Source organism: Phacochoerus africanus, chromosome 3 (assembly GCF_016906955.1).
Source record: "Phacochoerus africanus isolate WHEZ1 chromosome 3, ROS_Pafr_v1, whole genome shotgun sequence".
NCBI classification, from domain to species: domain Eukaryota; kingdom Metazoa; phylum Chordata; class Mammalia; order Artiodactyla; family Suidae; genus Phacochoerus; species Phacochoerus africanus.
The window spans coordinates 193,109,758-193,115,532 of record NC_062546.1 but is presented as its reverse complement, the minus strand read 5'-3'; the positions used below and the strand labels follow the sequence as shown (position 1 = coordinate 193,115,532).

General features: G+C 35.9%; 1 non-coding gene across 1 annotated transcript; it reads left to right on the top strand.

Moving 5' to 3' along the window:
- Window positions 1–4,966: 4,966 nt before the first annotated feature.
- On the top strand, window positions 4,967–5,051 carry LOC125123811 (small nucleolar RNA SNORD91 family). Its single transcript, XR_007134187.1, has one exon. It is a non-coding gene; the product is annotated as a small nucleolar RNA SNORD91 family (small nucleolar RNA).
- The last annotated feature ends 724 nt before the right edge of the window (window positions 5,052–5,775 follow it).

Below are 5,775 nucleotides of genomic sequence, written 5' to 3'. Positions count from 1 at the left end.
CATAGCATTTGAGTAAGATAAAATGAATTACAATGAACCTATACTGAACACTTAATATCTTCTAGACACTAAGTACTTTATATTTCTTTTTTATTTTTTATTAAAAATCATTTCTCAACTAATTTAGTTTAGCGGCTGACAGAGATTTGATCAGCCCCTTGTTAAACAGCCGTCTTAGACACTGTGATTTTCTAGAAGAGAGAGAGTCAGGAGTTAAACTCAAGCAGCACAGCTCAGAGCTCATACTACTAACCACTGCAGCTCCAGTTTCCTCTTCTGAAAACTTTAAAGACTGATGCTAAGGAAAAGACTTCTCATCCTCCACATTCTGTGTTTTCATAAAGGTGAGAAACAATGAAAGTCTGAGAGAAGCACATCCAGCTTGTCTGTGTCTTCACTCACCTTGCCCAGAACTGGAGGGATGGCTTGCTTACTGGCAAGTCAAACGGCAGGAATTCAGTGCCCTGCACTCAGCCCGTCCGGGCTCATTTTTCTCAGAACCAGCCTCTCCACAGGGCACTTTCCTTTGGTGTCTCTCCTTGTGGTCAGCTTGACTGCTGTGAAGGAGACCTTGGGCTGTTCAGCATTCATGCAGGATTGCTCTGAGATTGATGTGGATTGATGTGAGATTAAATGTCTGTACCAGGTTCATCTAAAGCCACGTTCTCCCTTCAGCTTGGCTATTGACCTTGTGCTTTTCATGTGCTTAAAACCTATTTCTATTTCCCAGTGGGTCGCAAACTTGGGAGCAAAAGAAAAGATTCTAAAACCTAGCACACTTTTGCCATAGTTTTCATGTCCTTGATCATGCTCATTCTTCTGCACCAGGCATTCCTGGCATTAGAGGAGTAAAATTAAATATTTGTTTGTGGGTTTAGGGGTAAGGTACAAAAAAGCTTATTGGGGCTGAGTTCTCTAGGTAAGGTAGGGGTCCTGGATGACTCAGCTTAGTTCAACAGAACTCTCCATTGGACTCTCAGCCTGGATGGCAGCCAGGTGGTCGTTTTCCAGAATTTTTGTCTTTAAGCTCTGCTTAAAGCTCTACTTTTTGTCCTTAAGCTCTGCCAAACACATGTCCACTATATACCTCCCAACTCCTGGAATCTGTCTTAAGCTCTTTGAGTAGCTTCATTGAACTTTGTGTTTTGTGATGAAGGGCAAAGGATTTGTATGGAGAATAAGCTTGCAGCACTCCACTAGCTTCCCAAGACTTTCTTCGAAAAGGAAAAAAAAAATCTTCTCTGACCATCACACTCTTAGTCATCTCATATATTGACATAGTGCTATCTTGGACTGTTGATATTCTCACTGTTTCTCAGCCACCTACACTGAATGATGGGCAAGGATACCAGTCTCATCACTCCCTTTGTTGCCCTTTTGTTGATGAAAGTATTCAAGCTAACTTCCAGTTTCATGAGCTGGTTCCTGAGGTGTAAACACTTGCTTCTTGCTAGACTTCTTGCTACAGGAGAAAAATGTAAACCCTCATTTAAGTCAGTGTTTCGGGTCTCTATTACAGTCAAATTTGATTTTTAAATTGTGTACTAGCTATGGGATTGAGAGCAGGCTCAGTCATGACTCTAGACCTCAGTTTCCTTATTTATAACATGGGGATCATACCCATATCATCTTAGAAATATTCTGAAGATTAAAAGCATCACATAGAGAATATTTAGTATAGTTCCTGGTAAATAAATATAGGTGATCATTAGTTATCTTCATATAAATAACAGCATTCCTTAAATCCAATTTAGATGCCAAATCAGGAAAATGTAGGTTGTGATAGAAGGAAGTAGAATATCCTAAGAAATCCCAGCAGCTCCCTTAGAGTTTTTCTTGATAAACCCCGATTTCTAGAATATGGATGAAATGAAGATGTGTTCAGGTAGTAAACTTTGAAGACAGCAAAATTTATGTTAGATAATTCGGTATAACAAGAGTTGGTTATTATAGGGGATACTTGGATACTTGGATACTTGGATTCTTGGATACTTGGATACTTGGGTTTTGTTATTTTATATTTAATTTTGTGATTACTGGTGTGATGTTTCCGAAATTTTATCTCACCTACTAGCAAAATGTACACTTTAACAGATAGAAACAGCCTTGGTTATGGCCACATGGATTAAAATAAGTGCATGTTTATGCATGCGTGTACATGAATTTAAGCCTATGAAATCTTAGTTTGAAATGAGGTCATTTGTCTATGAAAACTTAACACCTTGTAGAAAAAAGATTTAAATGCCAAGGAAGACACCAATTTGTTTGTTTGTTGGTTTGGCCTACGTCCACTGCATGTGGAAGTTCCCAGGCCAGGGATCAAACCCACACCACTGCAGTGACAATGCTGGATCCTTAACCTGCTAAACCACCAGGGAACTCCTAATGGTGACTTTTTAATGCACTCTTCACATTCAGATTTGACTATTTCTTTCATTTTTTAAAAAATTCCTTGAATCTTTTTTTTTTTTTTTTCAAATTTCCCCTGAAGTTCTGCCATGGAAACTTTGGGTCCAAGATTTTATACGTTTTATCATCTTGGAGTTGAAAGCTTTTTAAGATTTTCTGCAGAGCTTTCTCTTCCTACATACACCTGGCATGTCCCTAGGCAACTTTTATCTTTAGTTGGAAAAGATTACACATCACTGCCAAGAACTCATGAAAGTTCCCATAATGTCTTCTGTTTCACCTTTAGGCTACCTAAAGATATATATGTAGATACTTGATTCTCCCATAACACACCCACACCCACAAAGACTATAACTGTTAGTAAATCTTTTATCAATGTAGTCCTGAAGTTCTTTCATAATGGAAATTTGAACTTTCCATTGGTGCCAAAGGCACTATATCATAATATCTGATGCTAAGAACTCTGACTAGGCTTATGAAGATGGCTTTATCAGGACCCACTTCATGGTCATGCATCCTATCAGTAACTCAGAGCCTCACACTGGGCTTGTTAATTCCCTTTTATCACCGGCTTGAAACTCTTAATAATTTTTAACAAGGTACTCAGCATCCTAATTTTGTACTAGTCAAACGATGTAGTTGGTTCTAGGCTCAGTGCTTAGCTACTTCTATTCAGTTGAAGCTGCAGTTCCCAATATAAGTTGATTTTCCAGCAACAAAGACTTTGGGCAGCAGTGTTTCCGAATGGACTTGCCTCTTGATTTCAGGATTTCAATATTACATTAGCAAAATCCCTAGGGTTTGGGATTTATACCAGTGTTTTATAATTGCTATTGCTTTTTACAGTAAAAATAAAATTTTTGCATCGTCACAACATTTAAAACTACTGCATTTGCACAAACATTTCATTTTATAGACTGACCCTCAATCTAGATAAACCATATTTCTTTTCTTCTATACACTTAGGAGTTATGATTAATTGAAATTAAATCTTAACAAAACCATATTTCTTTTCTTCTATACACTTAGGAGTCATGATTAATTGAAATTAAATCTTAACATATGGCAGTATAATCAATGTATCAAAAATATAATAGAAAAAACATTCAAGTTATTTGATTAAATCTCTTTGATTCAGAGTAGAAATATATTGTGAAAGCTGATATTGAATTTAGATCTTATATGTTTATGTATTCTTAGAGTACCTTAATTGGGACACACTATTTGAAAGGTAAGAAAGACTGAAATGCTGAAATTTATATTTTTAATGTACAGAAAGCCAATATATGTTTGTTAGATACTTAGATTAATTGCAAAGTTTTATTTTCTCTCAACTGGTTCCTGAGTGAGATACATTTGTTTCTGTGGAAATATGTGGCATAAGTCAGTCACTAATATTATGCAAGCCCACAGTAGCTTTGAGTTTACAGTATTCTCAAGAATCTAAGGGACTGACACAATTTAGATTCAATGGAGCTACAATTTTATTCTAAAGTTTCAGTAAATAAAGATTGATGTGAAAACAGTTAAGGTAATGCCAATTATTTAAAATGATTACATGTATTCACAGATCCCTCCAGGAAAACACCCTCCAAGGTACTATGCAGAAGAAGTGAACTATGGGTAATGCTTTATAACAATGTACTACATGGTACTCCTGAGAGTCAGTGTTTTATTTTATCCCAATAGGGTGTGTATTTGCTTTTTGTTTGTGTTTATGTAAAGGTTCTTTAACATCTTTTTTAAGTTCTATTTTCGATTCTCTGCCAACCGCATGTTAGTTTCTCGGATACATGAGATTTTTAAATTTTTGTTCCTCTCCATTTTTTTCCTGTTTCATCTTCTTCCAGTGAGTTTCACCATTTTAGCTAGTCCATCTCCTGACCACTTCCCCACACTCCCAAATTAATGATTTTTGCTCTTGCAGAAGGGAGGTAAAAGGCACTTGTTTTTATCCTTATGACCACAATTCTGTTTGTTTTCTCTTTAGGAGTTCCATACTATTAATCACTCACAGTTGATGTTAAACATTCCAAACAACACCCCTATGTTAAGCAGAAGTTTATTATCTTATTCTGGGTGATCTCTAATTGACCTTTCTGATATGGTCATTCTCGGAAAAAGTGTTCCTTTTTTGAGTCATAAATTCTTTCAGGAATCTGATAAAAGCAAGGCTTCTTTCTCATTTGCAAATACCGCATGCAATTTCAGGAGTTTCATGGGGCCCTGAGGCCCATTCATGCCCCAAGTATTATGAACACCTGTTCTAATTTATTAATGTCTATTTTATTGCGGTGTGGATAGTTTTCCTAGAATTATTCACTTTTTGTTCCAATCTTTACTCTCCCCTCTGCCACTGTCTTTATTACTTGTAAGAATGCCCCTTCCAAGTTCCCTGGTGGCACAGCCCGTTAAGGATCTGGCATTTTCACCGCTGTGGCTTGAGTAGCTGCTGTAGTGCAGGTTTGATCTTTGACTGGGAACTTTCACATGCTGTGGGTCTTGCCAAAAAAAAAAAAAAAAGAAAGAAAAGAAAAAAAAAAAAAGAAAGAATACCCTTTTCAACTAATGATGTTTCTATTCAAAATGTTTGAACCTGTCTGAAGCATCCCAGTAACGCAACCACTGTATTTGAAAAAAGAGAGAGAGAATGCCCTATTCATTTTCAAGTTCCATTTCTGTTATGTTACCCCCAAACCCTCTAATTCTGAGCATACTCTTGTCCTATTAACTTTTATAAATGAAACAAAAATATGTAAACCCCCATTCAATTGAATAGTACAGCACCTTGCCTCACGGGGTGTGTAAAAGTCAAACTGAAAGGTTTTTAATAATCATATCAAGGCTAATTGGCAATATTAGTATTGTTGATGACTAATATTAATTGAATATATTTTTCCTAAGAACTATGCTAAATATGTTATTACTGTCTTTCACTCTTTTTAAAATTTTCTTCTTTGCTTTCCTCTTCTTCTCCTTCTATAACAGATGAGATAAAGTAAATGAAAAGAAGTTAAGTCAACCTGACTCAAGTCATAACTAGAAAACTAACACAAAAAAGATTCAAACACAGATTTTTGACTTCAGAGATACTTCTATTGTCTTCTAATATATTAGATAATCCCTACCGCTCATTTATAATAGTATAGGGTATATCTTAGGATGTATGAATTTGCTCATCTATTCCTTCATACATATAATTAATACAGGGCACAAAAGAAAAAATCGTAAGATAAATATGAAATTCTGTGGAAATTAGGGGAAAGCCCACATCACTTGAACTTTACGGAAAAAAAAAAGACATTTGAAACATTCCATGAAGGATACCTGAGATTAAATAGGAAATAGTATGGAAAAGCTGTGAAG